The following is a 17,508-nucleotide window of genomic DNA, read 5'->3' on the forward strand; positions in this document are numbered from 1 at the left end:
CTATCAATTCTTAGACAAAAAGTGAAATGCTTTTTTTGTCGTGCTCCATTTTCTTTTCTGCCTGGGCTTTTCTTTAGTTACAGGGAGCCAGGGCTACTCTCTAGTTGCAGTCCTGGGTTTTCTCATTTCAGTGTCTTCCCTTGTGGAGAATGGGCTCTAAGGAGAGGGGGCTTTAGTAGCTGGTGGTGCGTGGGTCCAGGCTCCAGAGCACAGACTCAATAGTTGTGGCACATGGACTTAGTTGCTCCCTGGCATGTGGGATCTTCTCAGACCAGGGATTGAACCATATCTCCTATGTTGGCAGGCAAATTCTTTACCACTGAGCCACCAGGGAAACCCTAAGATGGATTTTTAAACAATTCAATGATATAGGAAAATTAATTGGATGGATTTTACGTATCTAGAGTTGTTATGGGAGACTAGTTTCTTGCCTTTGGAAGAAAAAGTTCAGCGATGAGATAAGGAGGTCAAGAAAGCAAAGCAGGGATTTAAGCCATAGAGTGGCAGGCTTTTGCAACCCCATGGTCTGTAGTCCACCAGGTTCCTCTGTCCATGAAATTCTCCAGGCAAGAATACTGGAGAATGGATAGCTATTCCCTTCATCCAGGGGACCTTCCCAACACAAGGATCAACCCCCAGTCTCCTGCGTTGCAGGCAGATACTTCACCATCTGAGCCAAAGCCACAGTACATGCTCAAAGGAAGAGCGGGCAGACTTAGGTGAGTATCTGCCGAGTTTCTTTAGTAAGCTCGTGATATGGAGTGGCAAAATGAATGGACAGAATATTCATTGGGGAGGAAGGGGTTTGGGGTCATATTTCCTAATTTTCATCACAGCTCCATCTTCCAGAGGGGAAGGAGGGATTTTTGTCCTTATTTAGCCTTGATCAGAACTCACTCCAGTATTCTTGCCTGGAGAATCCCATGGACAGAGGAGTCTGGCAGGCCACAGTCCACAGGGTCCCAAAGAGTTGGACATGACTGAAGCAATTTCATATGCATGCATGCACAAGCCTTGATCAGAAGTGTCATGGCATAGGTGCATGGCGGGAACTTCTTACCTGTAAGGCTAATTTTATTGTAATGAAGGCATAATGAGAAACAGGTTACATTCGGACCTCAGAAATTCCCAGCTTTATCTGCTTACACTTATCACCCCAGAATGTGTGGTTTCCTGTCAGTCTGGAGGTTCTTGCTTTTCTTTGTTTGCCCAAGGACCCTCATTGTTTACAGGATGCGTGGCTTCCTACCATTTGGCCTATATCCCTCCTTTCTCTGCTCATTTCTAGATATCTGCCTGTTCTAACAGAGTAAGAAAATGTTTGGCATAATTTCTATACCTCTTAACATTTTTTATAGATGTGAGTAAATAGAAGGAATAGAAGGGGTTTCCTTGAAGCAATTGGTTTTTGATCCATTTGGCACCATACTAGTATGAGATTTGCTTTCTCATAGAAGAGACCAGGCAGCTTCAAACCTTAGGGAGGAACAGAGTCCCAGGACTTTCTCAGGTCTTGTGGTTTTAGGCAAAAACACACACATGTGTTGAGAATTGGGATTTTTGAGCTTCCCCGCAAAGTAGCCAAGAACAGGGGTCCCCAACCCCTGGGCTCATGGACCATTAGTGGTCCACGGCCTGTTAGGAACTGGGTCTCACAGGAGGAGGTGAGCAGTGGGAGAGCAAGCACAGCTTCATCTGTATTTACAGCTGCTCCCCATTGCTCACATTAGAAAGACAAAAGATATAGTGCTGATGTTGCCCAGAATTCACCTTTTAGGGGTCATCTGCCCCTTTGGAGTAGTTCAACTGCAGATTAATGTCAAGCTATGCCCAAAGGGGCTGGCTTCCAATTACACTTTTAATCATTAAATTTGGTTACAAAATTTAAAAATAAAACTCCTTCTCCCACTATGACATAATGTCATCTCATTATGTGAAATTGGAAAAGAGAAAAATTAGGAAAAGCAATCACTTTTAATCTTGTTACCTAGTGACAATCACTGTTAATCACATATTAGTAAAGTTCTTTTTCTTTCTATTGCCACTTTTCAGATATTTTTCAGATAGTTATAAATGTTCTATATCTACAAGTTTTAGATAGTGCTTTTTACAGATAATTTTGAAAGTGAAAGTCACTCAGTCGTGCCCGACTCTTTGCAACCCCATGGACTATATAGCCCATGGAATTCTCCAGGTCAGAGTACTGGAGTGGATAGTTGTTCCCTTCTCCAGGGTATCTTCCCAACCCAGGGATCAAACCCAGGTCTCCTGGATTGCAGGCAAACTGTTTACCAGCCAAGCCACCAGGGAAGTCCACAAATGATTTTATATATTATCATTTCCATGTTGTTATTCTTTGTGATACTCTGAAAATGTAGTTCCTCAGTTGTGTCTGACTCTTTGTGACTCCATGGACTGTAGCCCTCCAGGCTCTTCTGTCCATGGGATTCTCAGACAAGAATACTGGAGTGGGTAGCCATTTCCTTCTCCCAGGGGATCTTCCCAACCCAGGGATCGAACCTGGATCGCCCGCATTGCAGGCACATTCTTTACCATCTGAGCCACCAGAGAAGCCCCTTGAACTATAATCTCCTCAACTTTTCTGTTGTTAATAAGTTAAGTTCTTACTAAGCCTCCTTTTGGAGAAGGCAATGGCACCCCACTCCAGTACTCTTGCTTGGAAAATCCCTTGGATGGAGGAGCCTGGTGGGCTGCAGTCCATGGGGTCGCTAAGAGTCGGACACGACTGAGCAACTTCACGTTCACTTTTCACTTTCATGCATTGGAGAAGGAAATGGCAACCCACTCCAGTGTTCTTGCCTGAAGAATCCCAGGGATGGGGGAGCCTGGTGGGCTGCCGTCTATGGGGTTGCACAGAGTCGGACACGACTGAAGCGACTTAGCAGCAGCAGCAGCAGCAGCAGCAAGCCTCCTTTAAAAAAATAAGTCAGTGTTACAATACATAGTAGTGTGCAATTTTCTATCTTTTGGCAATAGTTGGTAAGAACAGTCAAGAAACATAGGAAGCAATCAGAGAAGAGAACCAGAGAAACATGTCAGCCCTCCTACCATCATTTCCCACTGCAGCTGGATAAAGAAAAGCAAAATATAAACGCTGGAAAACAGGGGTATAATTATCCTATTTGTGGATAAAAAGATTTCACTTTTGGAAATCCTTAGAGATTCAGCTAAAAAAAAACTAAACTAGAATAAATAGTAAAAGAATTCTGTAAGGGGTGTGATTCCAAATTAACATACATAAACCAATAGTTTTCGTATATACAAACTAGAATTAGAATAGTGGAAAGATTTTATACTTACAATAGAAACAAATACTCAGGACAAATACCCAGAAATTAACAAGATACATGCAAGACCCTATGTGAAGAATAGTTACATTGCTTCAGGGGTCACAAAAGATTAACTCACTTTATGGAAAGATTCTCCAAAGCACAGTTCACTGGTGTGGATTCAGCATCAGAACAATGTTATTTCTGCTGCTGCTGTTGCTAAGTCGCTTCAGTTGTGTCTGACTCTGTGCGACCCCATAGATGGCAGCCCACCAGGCTCCCCCGTCCCTGGGATTCTCCAGGCAAGAACACTGGAGTGGGTTGCCATTTCCTTCTCCAATGCGTGAAAGTGAAAAGTGAAAGGGAAGTCGCTCAGTCGTGTCCAACTCTTAGCGACCCCATGGACTGCAGCCCACCAGGCTCCTCCATCCATGGGATTTTCCAGGCAAGAGTACTGGAGTGGGGTGCCATTGCCTTCTCCGAATGTTATTTCTAAATTTATGTTATTTAAATTTATTTGTAACTAATAATCCCAATTAAAAATAGCAATAAAATTTTCTTCAGCAACACACAATTGATTCTAAAGTCCATGTGAAAAAATGAACAAGCTCTTGCTTGTTTCTAACTAGGAAATGCCTGAAAAAAAAGTGATGAGAGAACACTATTATATTAATAATTAAACTGGTGTAATTATGAGACATAAAGTCTAAAAGTAGACATAAAGAGTCATGGGTATTTAGTATCTGACAAAGGTTTCACTTCAAATCTGTGGGGAAAACGTGGTGTGGGGACAACTGTCAAGTATTAGAAAAACGTAAGTTTGGATTCAAACCACTGCTTTATATCAGGATAAACTCCAGACGCATCGAAGACTTAAATGTGAAACATGCCCACACTAACCTTCACCACCATTGCTGCTATCACCTCCGTAAGAAAGAACCACAGGACATTTCCTAGATTATACTGGAATGGAGCAATTCCAGTATGAGCAATTCTCTGTTGTTTAACACAAAACCCAGAAACCATTAAAGTGAAGTGATCGATTCACCTCACTTTACACAAAATACACAAAAACATTTTATTTTAAAACCACCATGAGAACAATGAAAAATCAAATAGCTAACTGGGAAAAGTATTTGCATCATATATCACAAAGGGTAAATTTCCCTGATACACAGAAAACTCCTCCAAAACTGGTAAGAAAGATCAACAATCTGATAGAGAAATGGGTTCACAGGAAAGTACAGACAAGTGATTCATAATAACAAACGCAAACCTAAACTGCATAGAGATACTATTTTTATTTTATCAGAATGGCAAAGATCCAAAATTTTAAACAAAAATATTTTTTTAAGTTCTGCATTTCGATGTTATAAGAGTATTTCCTTTATTGTTGTTATTTGGCTGTGCTGAGTCTTCATTGCTATGCCTGGGCTTTCTCTAGTGGGAGCAGGTGGGGCTACCGTGTACTTGTGAGGCATGGGCTTCTCACTGCAGTGGCTTCTCTTGTTGCAGAACATGGGCTCTAGAGCACAGGCTCAGTAGTTGGGGGCACATGGGCTTGGTAACTCTGAGGCATGTGGAATCTTCCTGGATCAGGGATTGAAATCATGTCCCCTAACCACTGGAACACCAGGAAAGTCCCAAAGATTCAAAATTTTGATAACACTGTGGTGATGGAAATGGGGGAAGCAGCCCTTCTCCTGAATGTTGGAGGGAATGCAGACTCTCCCAAGTCCCGGGAAGGCACTTGGCAGTATGGATCCGCACACATACATCTTTTTTATTCTTTTAATTAAACTATAGCTCATGTGCAACACTGTATGTCACAGGTGTACAATATAGTGATTCACAATTGGTTTCCCAGGTGGTGCCAGTGGCAGGAGATGCGAGTCACGGCTTTGATCCCTGGCTGAGGAAAATTCCCTGGAGGAGGACATAGAAACCCACTCTAGTATTCTTGCCTGAAGAATCCCATAGACAGAGGAGGCTGGTGGGCTATGGTCCACAGGGTCGTGAAGAGTTGGACACAACTGAAGCGACTTAGCATGCACGCTTGCATATTCCATTTTCAGTCATTATAAAATATTGAACTATATTCCCTGTGCTATACAATATATTCTGTAGCTTTTTAAAAATATATATATAATAGTTTGTAGCTCCAATCCTCCACCCATATTTTGCCCTTCCCCTTTTCTTCTCCCACTGGTAACCACTGGTTTGTTCTCAGTTTGTATAAGTCTGTTTTTTTTTTTTTTGTTGTTGTTATATTCACTAGTTTGTTTTACTTTTTAGATTCCACATATAAATGATATCATACAGTATTATACATCCTTTGCCTTGGCAGTTTTGGTCTAGAAATTCACCATGCTAGAGTAGTGAACAGTGTGTGCAAAAGGCATTCACTGCAGCATTTTTAAAAGTAAGAGATTGAAGAAAGGCCTTAAAAGTCCAAAGTAGGAAAGTGATTAAATAAATTTTTGTACGTCCACATGTACTAGTTTGCTAGGGCTGCCATAAAAAGGACCACAAACTGAGAGCCTTGAACAACAGAAATCTATTGTCTCAACAATTCTGGAGGCTAGAAGTCCAAGATCAATGTCAGCAAAAAGGTTGGTTCCTTCGAAGAGCTGTGAAAGAATCTTTTCCATGTGTCTCACCTAGCTTCTCATGGTTTGCTGGTAAATATTTGGTGTTCCTTGGCTTGTAGACACATCACTCCTTCTCTGCCTTCATCAGAACACATCTGTTTCCATACTGAATCTATTGTTTTAGCTCTAACCCTTGTGCTCCTCGTGGCTCAGACAGTAAAGAATCTGCTGGCAATGCTGGAGACCTGGGTTCGATCCCTGGGTTGGCAAGATTCCCTGGAGAAGGGAATGGCTACCCACTCCAGTGTTCTTGCCTGGAAAATTCCATGGACAGAGAACACCTCCATGAGGTTGCAAAGAGTTGGACACAACTGAGCGACTTTCATTCTTAGTCATGCTGGCTCTGCACCTTTTGTAAAAGAATGTTGCCTATAGCCTAAAACAGGCAGGATAGCCCATTCTCAAGGCTCTGACCTTTAAAGGTATAACACTTTTCCATTCAGAAAGTTTCAGAACAGAGGATAAGGTTTGTCTTATTGGAGATTTATAGGAACATTGTGAGCAGACCTACTTGGACAGGTACAAGAGCAAAGGATTCCACCACCAAGAAGTCTGCAACAATCAGCCACACTCCATCCTTTCAGTATAAAGGAAGTCTGAAATCTCTAAGATGGTCCTTTGGGACACTAGTCCACCCCCTCTTGGTCTGATGGCTTTTCAAATAAAGTCCTTATTCCTTGCCCCCACAACTCATCTCTCAATTTATCGGCATGTCATACAGTGAGCAGTATGAGCTTGGACTTGGTAACACCCATTCCAATATTACTCCATCTTAACTATGTCTGCAATGACCCTATTTCCAAATAACATACAATCTATATTGATATATAATTATCATCCAGAGGCCATAGTTTAATTTAGGGTCCATTCTTGGTGGTTTACATTCTGTACATGCTAAGTCACTTCAGTTGTGTCCGACTCCTTGGAACCCTATGGACAGGGGTAGCCTGTCAGGCTCCTCTGTCCATGGGATTCTCTAAGCAAGAATGCTGGAGTGGGTTGCCATGCCCTCTGCCAGAGAATCTTCCCAACCCAAGGATCGAACACCTATCTCTTATGAGTCCTGCTTTGGGAGGCAGGTTCTTTAACACTAGTGCCACCTGGGAAACCCTCTACAATATATCCTTGTAGCTTATTTTATACATAATAGTTCATAGCTTTTAATCCCCTATCCTTATACTGTCTCTTCCCCATTCTCCTTCCCCACTAGTAACCACTAGTTTGTTCCCTATATCTGTGAGTCTCTTTTTTTGTTATAGTCACTACTTTGCTTTCTTTTTTAGATTCTACATGTAAGCGATATCATAGTATTTGTCTTTCTCTGTCTGACTTAATTCACTTAGCTTAATATCCTCCAAGTCTATCCATGTCATTGCAAATGGCAAAATTTTATTCATTTTTATGGCTGAGTAGCATTCCATTTGGATAAGGAAATGGCAACCCACTCCAGTATTCTTGACTAGAGAATCCCATGGACAGAGGAGCCTGGTGGGCTGCTGTCCATAGGGTCACACAGAGTTTGACACGACTGAAGCGACTTAGCAGCAGCAGCAGCAGCAGCAGCATTCTACTAGGCTTCCCTGGAGATTCCGAGGTAAAGACTCTGCCTGCAATGCAGGAGACCAGGATTCGATCCCTGGGTTGGGAAGATCCCCTGGAGGAGGTCATGGCAACTCACTCTAGTACTCTTGCCTAGAGAATCCCATGGACAGAGGAGCCTGGAAGGCTGCAGTCCATAGGGTCTCACTGAGTTGGTCACAACTGAAGCAATTAAGCAGCAGCAGCAGCATTCCATTATTATTATATGTCCCATTTTCTTTATCCTTGAATGAAATTTGAATTGGTATACTGAGTAGAGCAGGTTTCCCTCCCTGATTTGGGTGGGTCTCATCCAGTTAGTTGAAAGCCTGAATAGAATGAAAAAGCTTACCCTCCTCCACATAAGAGAGAATTCTCCCTGTCTGATGGCCTTCAAACTAGGATGTCAGTTTTTTTCCTGCTTTTGGACCGAAAGTAAAACAGTGGCTCTCCTTGGGTCTTGAGCATGCTGATTCACCCTGACTATCTTAAAAGTTGACAGCCTCCATAACTGTGAAAGCCAATTCCTCATAATAACCTAATCTCTCTTTCTCTCTCCTGCTATTGTTTCTATTTTTCTGGAAGACTCTAAAACAAGGGGTGAGCCCAAGTCTCCATCTATGCCACTGGTCTGCTTCACCAGTCCTGAAGTTGATCTGCATCACCATCACCATCACCATCACCATGAAACATGACAAAATAAACGTTTTTGTTGTTCAAACCATTTAGTCACAGTTCAACTCTCACATCCATACATGACCACTGGAAAAACCATAGCCTTGACTAGATGGACCTTTGTTGGTGAAGTCTCTGCTTTTTAATATGCTTTGTAGGTTGGTCATAACTTTCCTTCCAAGGAGTAAGCGTCTTTTAACTTCATGGCTGCAATCACCATCTGCAGTGATTTTGGAGCCTAAAAAAAATAAAGTCTGACACTGTTTCCACTGTTTCCCCATCTATTTCCCATGAAGTGATGGGACCAGATGCCATGATCTTCGTTTTCTGAATGTTGAACTTTACGCCAACTTTTTCACTCTCCACTTTTACTCTAATCAAGAGGCTTTTTAATTCCTCTTCCCTTTCTGCCATAAGGGTGGTGTCATCTGCATATCTGAGGTTATTGATATTTCTCCCAGCAAACTTGATTCCAGCTTGTGCTTCTTCCAGCCCAGCGTTTCTCATGATGCACTCTGCATACAAGTTAAATAAGCAGGGTGACAGTATACAGCCTTGACATACTCCTTTTCTTATTTGGAACCAGTCTGTGGTTCCATGTCCAGTTCTAACTGTTGATCTTGACCTGCATATAGGTTTCTCAAGAGGCAGGTCAGGTGGTCTGGTATTCCGATCTCTTTCAGAATTTTCCACAGTTTATTGTGATCCACACAGTCAAAGGCTTGGCAGAGTCGATAAAGCAGAAATAGATGTTTTTTCTGGAACTCTCTTGCTTTTTCGATGATCCAGAGGATGTTGGCAATCTGGTTCCTCTCCCTTTTCTAAAACCAGCTTGAACATCTGGAAGTTCACAGTTCATGTATTGCTGAAGCCTGGCTTGGAGAATTTTGAGCATTATTTACTAGTGTGTGAGATGAGTGCAATTGTGCGGTAGTTTGAGCATTCTTTGGCATTGCCTTTCTTTGGGATGGGAATGAAAACTGACATTTTCCAGTCCTGTGGCCACTGCTGAGTTTTCCAAATTTGCTGGCATATTGAGTGCAGCACTTTCACAGCATCATCGTTCAGGATTTGAAATAGCTCAACTGGAATTCCATCACCTCCACTAGCTTTGTTCGTAGTGATGCTTTCTAAGGCCCACTTGACTTCAACCTAGACAGCATATTAAAAAGCAGAGACATTACTTTGCCAACAAAGGTCCATCTAGCCAAGGCTATGGTTTTCCCAGTAGTCATGTATGGATGTGAGAGTTGGACTGTGAAGAAAGCTGAGGGCCGAAGAATTGATGCTTTTGAACTGTGGTGTTGGAGATGACTCTTGAGAGTCCCTTGGACTGCAAGGAGATCCAACCAGTCCATTCTAAAAGAGATCAGTCCTGGGTGTTCTTTGGAAGGACTGATGCTAAAGCTGAAACTCCTATATTTTGGCCACCTCATGCAAAGAGTTGACTCATTGGAAAAGACTCTGCTGCTGGGAGGGATTGGGGGCAGGAGGAGAAGGGGACGACAGAGGATGAGATGGCTGGATGGCATCACTGACTCTATGGACGTGAGTCTGGGTGAACTCTGGGAGTTGGTGATGGACAGGGAGGCCTGGCATGCTGCAATTCATGGGGTCAAAAAGAGTCGGACACGACTGAGCAACTGAACTGAACTGAACTGATGCTTAATAATGAATGTCAATATTTTATCTTATAAATAATCTATTTAATGAATATCTGTTAATTTAATTTGGCATAAGTCTAAGGTTGCAAGTTACAATAGAGATTTTGGAAACTACTTTTAAGTAAGCATTTTATAAAATGTAATTATAGTTGAAATAAAACTTGTCAGAATAATAACTCAATTGGTTAAAATAAAATTTATAGTTTATATAATCTTCTACATCTAGTAAGTAGGTCTTCTACATCTAATAAGCTTATTTGATTAGTCAACTCAAGTATAATAAAAATGTATGACTATTACATTTAAATCTAACAATTAAGAAGACATACTTTTAAGAAATTAAACTTATTGTATAATATCAAACTAGTCTTATTTATCAAAGATTTACCTAAATCAAGTGAACTTGATAAATATTTCTAAATTTCTGGGAGTTTTAGAAGTATTTAATTTCTGTAAGCACTCATTTTTATCTAAGCCAATTCAAATAGACTTTCTTTAAAGGATCTTATAATATTAAGTTGGTAATACCATCTGTTAATACAATCTGTAGAGGCCAGGGGAGGCGGCCAGGAGGAGCAACCCCATGTCCAAGGAGCAGTGGCTGAGCGGGCGCAGGAGGGCCTAGAGGAGCTATTCCACGATCAAGGTCAGGAGGGGCAGCAGTGAGGAGATACCCTTCGTCCAAGGTAAGGAACAGTGGCTGTGCTTTGCTGGAGCAGCTGTGAAGAGATACCCCACGTCCAAGGTAAGAGAAACCCAAGTAAGACGGTAGGCGTTGCAAGAGGGCATCAGAGGGCACACACTGAAACCATAATCACAGAAAACTAGTCAATCTAATCACACTAGGACCACAGCCTTGTCTAACTCAATGAAACTAAGCCATGCCCTTGGGGCCACCCAAGATGGGCGGGTCATGGTGGAGAGGTCTGACAGAATGTGGTCCACTGGAGAAGGGAATGACAAACCACTTCAGTATTCTTGCCTTGAGAACCCCATGAACAGTATGAAAAGGCAAAATGATAGGATACTGAAAGAGGAACTCCCCAGGTCAGCAGGTGCCCAATATGCTACTGGAGATCAGTGGAGAAATAACTCCAGAAAGAATGAAGGGATGAAGCCAAAGCAAAAACAATACCCAGCTGTGGATGTGACTGGTGATAGAAGCAAGGTCTGATGCTGTAAAGAGCAATATTGCATAGGAACCTGGAATGTCAGGTCCATGAATCAAGGCAAATTGGAAGTGGTCAAACAGGAGATGGCAAAAGTGAACGTTGACATTCTAGGAATCAGCAAACTAAAGTGGACTGGAATGGGTGAATTTAACTAGATGACCATTATATCTACTACTGTGGGCAGGAATCCCTTAGAAGAAATGGAGTAGCCATCATGGTCAACAAAAGAGTCCGAAATGCAGTACTTGGATGCAATCTCAAAAACCACAGAATGATCTCTGTTCATTTCCAAGGCAAACCATTCAATATCACAGTAATCCAAGTCTAGGCCCCAACCAGTAACACTGAAGAAGCTGAAGTTAAACAGTTCTATGAAGACCTACAAGACCTTTTACAACTAACACCCAAAAAAAGATGTCCTTTTCATTATAGGGAACTGGAATGCAAAAGTAGGAAGTCAAGAAACACCTGGAGTAACAGGCAAATTTGGCCTTGGAATACGGAATGAAGCAGGGCAAAGACTAACAGAGTTTTGCCAAGAAAATTCACTGGTCATAGCAAACACCCTCTTCCAACAACACAAGAGAAGACTGTACACATGGACATCACCAGATGGTCAACACCGAAATCAGATTGATTATATACTTTGCAGCCAAAGATGGAGAAGCTCTATACAGTCAGCAAAAACAAGACCAGGAGCTGACTGTGGCTCAGATCATGAACTCCTTATTGCCAAATTCAGACTGAAATTGAAGAAAGTAGAGAAAACCACTAGACCATTCAGGTATGACCTAAATCAAATCCCTTATGATTATACAGTGGAAGTGAGAAATAGATTTAAGGGACTAGATCTGATAGAGAGTGCTTGATGAACTATGGATGGAGGTTTGTGACATTGTACAGGAGACAGGGATCAAGACCATTCCCATGGAAAAGAAATCCAAAAAAGCAAAATGGCTGTCTGAGGAGGCCTTAAAAATAGCTGTGAAAAGAAGAGAAGCGAAAGGCAAAGGAGAAAAGGAAAGATATAAGCATCTGAATGCAGAGTTCCAAAAAATAGCAAGAAGAGATAAGAAAGCCTTCCTCAGTGATCAATGCAAAGAAATAGAGGAAAACAACAGAATGGGAAAGACTAGAGATCTCTTCAAGAAAATTAGAGATACCAAGGGAACATTTCATGCAAAGATGGGCTCTATAAAGGACAGAAATGGGATGGACCTAACAGAAGCAGAAGATATTAAGAAAAGGTGGCAGGAATACACAGAAGAACTATACAAAAAAGATCTTCATGACCAAGATAATCACAATGGTGTGATCACTGACCTAGAGCCAGACATCCTGGAATGTGAAGTCAAGTGGGCCTTAGCAAGCATCACTACGAACAAAGCTAGTGGAAGTGATGGAATTCCAGTTGAGCTATTTCAAATCCTGAACGATGATGCTGTGAAAGTGCTGCACTCAATATGCCAGCAAATTTGGAAAACTCAGCAGTGGCCACAGGACTGGAAAATGTCAGTTTTCATTCCAATCCCAAAGAAAGGCAATGCCAAAGAATGCTCAAACTACCGCACAATTGCACTCATCTCACACGCTAGTAAATAATGCTCAAAATTCTCCAAGCCAGGCTTCAGCAATACGTGAACTGTGAACTTCCAGATGTTCAAGCTGGTTTTAGAAAAGGGAGAGGAACCAGAGATCAAATTGCGAACATCTGCTGGATCATTGAAAAAGCAAGAGAGTTCCAGAAAAACATCTATTTCTGCTTTATCGACTATGCCAAGGCTTTGACTGTGTGGATCACAATAAACTGTGGAAAATTCTGAAAGAGATCGGAATACCAGACCACCTGACCTGCCTCTTGAGAAACCTGTATGCAGATCAGGAAGCAACAGTTAGAACTGGACATGGAACCACAGACTGGTTCCAAATAGGAAAAGGAGTATGTCAAGGCTGTATACTGTCACCCTGCTTATTTAACTTGTATGCAGAGTGCATCATGAGAAACGCTGGGCTGGAAGAAGCACAAGCTGGAATCAAGTTTGCTGGGAGAAATATCAATAACCTCAGATATGCAGATGACACCACCCTTATGGCAGAAAGGGAAGAGGAATTAAAAAGCCTCTTGATTAAAGTAAAAGTGGAGAGTGAAAAAGTTGGCGTAAAGTTCAACATTCAGAAAACGAAGATCATGGCATCTGGTCCCATCACTTCATGGGAAATAGATGGGGAAACAGTGGAAACAGTGTCAGACTTTATTTTTTTGGGCTCCAAAATCGCTGCAGATGGTGATTGCAGCCATGAAGTTAAAAGACGCTTACTCATTAGAAGAAAAATTATGACCAACTTAAGATAGCATATTGAAAAGCAGAGACATTACTTTGCCACCAAAGTCTGTCTAGTCAAGGCTATGGTTTTTCCAGTGGTCGTGTATGGATGTGAGAGTTGGACTGTGAAGAAAGCTGAGTGCCGAAGAATTGATACTTTTGAACTGTGGTGTTGGAGAAGACTCCTCAGAGTCCCTTGGACTGCAAGGAGATCCAACCAGTCCATTCTGAAGGAGATCAGCCCTGGGATTTCTTTGCAAGGAATGATGCTAAAGCTGAAACTCCAGTACTTTGGCCACCTCATGCAAAGTGTTGACTCATTGGAAAAGACTCTGCTGCTGGGAGGGATTGGGGGCAGGAGGAGAAGGGGACGACAGAGGATGAGATGGCTGGATGGCATCACTGACTCGATGGACGTGAGTCTCAGTGAACTCCGGGGGTTGGTGATGGACAGGGAGGCCTGGTTTCTTGTGATTCATGGGGTCGCAAAGAGTCGGACACGACTGAGAGACTGAACTGAACTGAATACCATCTGCAGGGAGGAAAATACCACGTATACACAACATTCATGCATAAATATACAGACAGATGCAAATAGGAATCTTATGGCTTCCATTCTAAAATTTTAGCTGTGAGTCAGGCATGACAATGATATAAAATTCAGAATTTTATGTAAGAGTTGGTGCTGCTCACTTTATATTTTTATCAGAACTGTGTTCATGGCAGATGGAACACGTTAAAGTTACCTGCTCAATATGGGGACTAAAACGTTTTGCCATATTTCTCAAGGGAGACTTTTAAGATTTTATTTTGCCCTGATATATAATCTTGCAGAGGCTGTGGGCTAAATTTGGAGTGAGGGACTGAGGAGACAGTAAATAGCAATCTGGCTATGTTCAAATCCTGTATAAATGGATAAAATATTTGGTTTGTTCCAATTAGTTCTTTTTACTTTTTCAGCCTCAGGTAGCTTTTTGGGTCCGTGGTCTCTTGAGAACCTCTGGTAGGGGAGCAGGGCCTAAAGTTTGACACACCACAGGAAAGTGAGAGGCTGGAGTGGGAAGGAAAGGTCTAGTGGGTGAAGGGAGGAATACAGGAGGTAGGAGTTTGAATGGAAACCAATCAAAAGATTTAAAGGAGCCAAAAGGAAAACTTAAGGTGATAGAAGGATGGAGGAGTAAAGGGGAAAGGAAAGGATACATCTCAGATGAGATGGTTTGGGGGGGATATTAAGTTTCCCAAAGAAGCCACTGAATTTCAAATTGTCTTTAGTAAAGTCAGTCCACAGGAAAGGACATGAACAGAATGAATGTCACTGTGGTGAAGCATATAGGCTGCGAGAGCTTGAAAAGATGGAATTTCAGCTGGCTGAAAATCTCCCAAGTTCTTAACTGGTGGTTCATTTCAGTTCAGTTCAGTCGCTCAGTCGTGTCCGACTCTTTGCGACCCCATGAATTGCAGCATGCCAGGCCTCCCTGTCCATCACCAACTCCCAGAGTTTACTCAAACTCATGTTCATCGAGTCAGTGATGCCATCCAGCCATCTCATCCTCTGTCGTCCCCTTCTCCTCCTGCCCCCAATCCCTCCCTGCATCAGAGTCTTTTCCAATGAGTCAACTCTTTGCATGAGGTGGCCAAAGTACTGGACTTTCAGCTTTAGCATCAGTCCTTCCAAAGAACACCCAGGCTGATCTCCTTTAGAATGGACTGGTTGGATCTCCTTGCAGTCCAAGGGACTCTCAAGAGTCTTCTCCAACACCACAGTTCAAAAGCATCAATTCTTCAGCACTCAGCTTTCTTCACAGTCCAACTCTCACATCCATGCATGACCACTGGAAAAAACAAGCCTTGACTAGACGAACCTTTGTTGGCAAAGTAATGTCTCTGCTTTTGAGTATGCTATGTAGGTTGGTCATAACTTTCCTTCCAAGGAGTAAGCGTCTTTTAATTTCATGGCTGCAGTCACCATCTCCAGTGATTTTGGAGCCCCTCAAAATAAAGTCTGACACTGTTTCTACTGTTTCCCCATCTATTCCCCATGAAGTGATGGGACCAGATGCCATAATCTTCATTTTCTGAATGTTGAGCTTTAGGCCAACTTTTTCACTCTCCTCTTTAGTTTTCAAACAAAGAAACCTGCTATAACCCAGGCTCCCTGTCTTATAAACAGAGAAGTCTGGGACTCTAACCTGATCTCTTTTGACTGAGATTCTGACTCAGCTTGTAAAGTATATTCAGAATCTTACGTCAAAATTTATCATTATCAACTTCAACAGACTTCTTCTTTTTTTTTTTTTTTTTTTTTGAGCCCTGGATCAGGAGTTGGACTCACCAATGGATTCCCAATCAGTAAGTCAGGAGTGAAGACAAAGACTTCAAAACTGTGCACCTGGGGTCCTGAGTGAGTGGTCCAGTAGTCAAATGATGTATCTGATTCTTTCCAAGTTGTGACACCAGATAATTGTCAAAGATAAAACTGGGTCCTAGGTAAGATGATAAACAGGTGTTATTGATTAATACATTATTGAAATAGGGAAGAGTCCAGGGTAAACTGAGTTCAACTATGACTTGAGCAGAGGTGACTGGGTGTTTGAAAAGGAGGATGAGGGAGTAGGGAGTGAGGTAAGCAGGGGATTAAGCAGAGTCAGTGTTCACTGAACCACTGTTTACTATACCCAAGACATGGAAGCAACCTAAATGTCTATTGACAGATGAATGGATAAAGAAGATGTGGTACATGTATATAATAGAATACTACTCAGCCATTAAAAAGAATGAAATGAAGACATCTGTAGCAGCATGGATGGACCTAGAGATTATCAACTAAGTGAAGTAAGCCAGACAAAGAAAGGCAAATATCATGATATCACTTACATGTGGAATCTAAAAAAAAAATACAAATGAGCCTATTTACAAATAGAAACAGACTCATAGACTTAGAGAATGAGCTTTTGGTTACCAGTGAGGAAAGATGAGGGTGGGGATAGATTGGGAGTTTGGGACTGAAATATATACACTGCTATATTTAAAATAGATAACCAACAAGGACCTACTGAATAGCACTGGGAATTCAGTTCAACATTCTATAGTAACCTAAATATGAAAAGAATTTGGAAAAGAATAGATATGTGTATGTTGTTGTTGTTTAGTTACTGAGTTGTGTCTGATTCTTGGGACCTCATGGACTGTAGTCCACCAGGCTCCTTTGTCCATGGGATTTCCCAGGCAAGAATACTGGAGTGGGTTGCCATTTCCTTTTTTAGGGGATCTTCCCAACCCAGGGATTAAACCTGCTTCTCCTGCATTGGCAGGCAGTTCTTTACCACTGAGCCACCAGGGAAGCCCAGATACATGTATATGCAAAACGGAATCACTGCTGTATACTTGAAATGAACACAACATTGTTAATCAACTATACTGCAATATAAAATAAAAATTTAAATAAAGAAAAATGGAAATTTACAAGAATTTACACTTGTGGAAACTGGCTCCTACCCTTCTATATAGACTAGGAGACCAGGATACTATCTTCAAGTGTTGACTGGCAGTAAACTGTTTTTTTAGCCTTGAGTTTTTTCAGGCAGGAGCTGTAACAGGGGCTAGGTCATCCCAGGGACACAGCCTTGAGTTGTTAGAAATGATGCTCAAGTTTGTTCAAGGCTCTTAGGTTGGGTGTTAGATGGAATCCTTTGTGCTGGGAGACTACAAGGTTGAAGACTAGTTAAGAATAGGGCTCAGAAGAACCTGAGTTTGGTCAAGGAGTCTGTCAGAATTTCATATGAATAAGAGAAAAAGTTAATGCTCACGTAGTGTGGTAGTCAGATTTGGAATATGAGTGCTAATGAACATCTTGCCCCCCTAAATCCTAATTGCTTTTCTTAATAGATATGGAAAGCAAAACAGCCAAACACCGAGGTCATAGATATAACTGCAGGCCACAGGAGCTGTTAGTCAAGCCCAGGATGGTGTCAGAGTCAAACCACTGCAGACCTAGGCAAGTGGAAGCTTAGGGACCTTGTCTCCTGGGGGCATCCTTCTGAACTTTCTCACCTTAGGACGGTGATTAGGATCAGGTTGTAGGGCTTAAATCAAGCCAGACTGATGCACTGTGCCTAGCGATACAGACATGGTTCTTGAAGAACTTCAAGAAGAGG

The sequence above is a fragment of the Bos indicus genome, chromosome 7 (assembly GCF_029378745.1).
Source record: "Bos indicus isolate NIAB-ARS_2022 breed Sahiwal x Tharparkar chromosome 7, NIAB-ARS_B.indTharparkar_mat_pri_1.0, whole genome shotgun sequence".
Classification (NCBI taxonomy): Eukaryota; Metazoa; Chordata; class Mammalia; order Artiodactyla; family Bovidae; genus Bos; species Bos indicus.